The sequence below is a fragment of the Paroedura picta genome, unplaced genomic scaffold, assembly GCF_049243985.1.
Source record: "Paroedura picta isolate Pp20150507F unplaced genomic scaffold, Ppicta_v3.0 Ppicta_v3_sca46, whole genome shotgun sequence".
Lineage (NCBI taxonomy): Eukaryota > Metazoa > Chordata > Lepidosauria > Squamata > Gekkonidae > Paroedura > Paroedura picta.
The window spans coordinates 1-2500 of NW_027518643.1; positions in this window are offsets into that span (position 1 = coordinate 1).

Here is a 2500-nt window from a genome sequence, read left to right on the forward strand (position 1 = left end):
CCCGTCGTATACGGCACCGGTCAGACCACACCTGGAGTACTGTGTGCAGTTCTGGAGGCCTCACTTCAAGAAGGACGTAGATAAAATTGAAAGGGTACAGAGGAGGGCGACGAGGATGATCCGGGGCCTGTGAAGACGGGTTGAGGGACTTGGGAATGTTCAGCCTGGAGAAAAGGAGGTCGAGAGGGGACACGATAGCCCTCTTTAAGTATTTGAAAGGTTGTCACTTAGAGGAGGGCAGGATGCTGTTTCTGTTGGCTGCAGAGGAGAGGACACGCAGTAATGGGTTCAAGTACAACGATATAGGCTAGATATCAGGGGAAAAACTTTCACAGTCAGAGTAGTTCAGCAGTGGAACAGGCTGCCTAAGGAGGCGGTGAGCTCCCCCTCACTGGCAGTCTTCAAGCAAAGGTCGGATGCACCCTTTTCTTGGATGCTTTAGGATGCTTAGGGCTAATCCTGCATCGAGCAGGGGGTTGGACCGGATGGCCTGTATGGCCCCTTCCAACTCTATGATTCTATGACTCTTTTCGACCTTGGCCTGGCAAGTGGGAAAAAAAAGCCCGTATGTGTGTATGTATGTGTATACGTATATGTATGCTGTTGTTGTTGTTATGTGTCCGACCCATCGCGACCCCACGGACAATGATCCTCCAGGCCTTCCTGTCCTCTACCATTCCCCGGAGTCCATTTAAGTTTGCACCTACCGCTTCAGTGACTCCATCCAGCCACCTCATTCTCTGTCGTCCCCTTCTTCTTTTGCCCTCGATCTCCCCCAGCATTAGGCTCTTCTCCAGGGAGTCCTTCCTTCTCATGAGGTGGCCAAAATATTTGAGTTTCATCTTCAGGGCCTGGCCTTCTAAAGAGCAGTCAGGGCTGATCTCCTCTAGGACTGACCGGTTTGTTCGCCTTGCAGTCCAAGGGACTCGCAAGAGTCTTCTCCGGCACCAGAGTTCAAAAGCCTCAATTCTTTGACGCTCGGCCTTCCTTGCGGTCCAACTTTCGCAGCCATACATTGCAACTGGGAAGACCATAGCCTTGACTAAACGCACTTTTGTTGGCAGGGTGATGTCTCTGCTTTTTAGGATGCTGTCTAGATTTGCCACAGCTTTTAATTTCTTTGCTGCAGTCCCCATCTGCAGTGATCTTGGAGCCCGGGAAAATAAAATCTGTCACTATCTCCGTTTCTTCCCCTTCTATTTGCCAGGAATTGAGAGGGCCGGATGCCGTGATCTTTGTTTTCAAAACAAAGACGTATACGTATATGTATACGTATAAAAACCCCGCTAAGGTCGAGACTGCGGTGCACAGCACTCAACCCTTACGGTCCGGAAAACTGCTCGCCTTCCTCTTCCCGACTGCCGAGCCCTAGCGCCCGCCGTGTCCTTGGAGACCCCTGGCACATTGATGAAACGAGACGAAATAATTCACTCAAGGGAAGAGTCCCCAGTCTTCGCTCCGGAAAGCTCACCTGCGGCCACGGTTCCCAAAGGCCGGTCGTCTCTCTCCCACGCTCGGCGAACATTCCAAACCGCGCGGTCCGGCCTTCACGGCCGCACCTCGCGGACGAACGTTCCGAGCCGCAGGCTCCGGACGAACCACGCCTCCGCACCCGTGCCCTCGTTCGTCGCCACGCCACCGCGACCTCCCACGCCGCACACACACGTTCCACCCCTCGGCCTTCCTCTCCTCGCCGCCAGCCAAGCCCGACAAAGGCCCCCCCCCCCAGAGGCAGCCACTCCGGTTGCCAGAGTTTTAGCAAAGACGCTTTTTATAATATGCCGCCAACCTTGTACCTTGTCCGTTCTAGTTCATTTAATAATTTCAAGATCCGGTCGGTCACGTAGCCCCCGTGGCCTATCCTGTTATTTTGTCGAAAATTTCAAAACCTATTTTATATATTGTCTTATAACATACTCTGTGCCAGTAAAAGGTTGCTGACTTGACTGGTCCCGAGCCTTTGCGCATCAACAGGGGGGGACGGAGAGAGAAACAGTTCGCCGGAGAGCTGTAGAATCACAGGGTCGGACGGGGACTCCCAGCCCCCTGCAGGACACAAGTCCGAGCCCAGGTCTGCCGCGTCCCGGCGCGGGCGGGGCGGGGCGGGGAAAGAGGAAGCGGGCCCGGGGCGGGGGGGGGGGAGGCGGGCCTACGGGAAACCAAACACGGAGGCCAGGTCGACCGACTTCCGGCGGCGCCGGGTCAGGGGGTTAGCCCAGGTCTACCGACTCTCGCACGGCGGGAACACAGAACCCGGGCGGACGGAAAGGGGGGAGGGCGAGGGCGAGGGGACTCCAGGCCCACCGGGTTCCCTCGCGGCAGCAGAAGGACAAAAGCCGACTCGCGGGTGACGGGTACTCCAGGTCTACCGGCTCCCACGCGACAGGAACGCGGAGCCCAGGTCTACCGACGGCCGTCGCCAGGCCGGGACTCTCCGAAAGGCGCTAGCGAGCCGAGACGGGTCCAGGTCTACCGACGCCCCGAAGCGACTCGCGTGCAG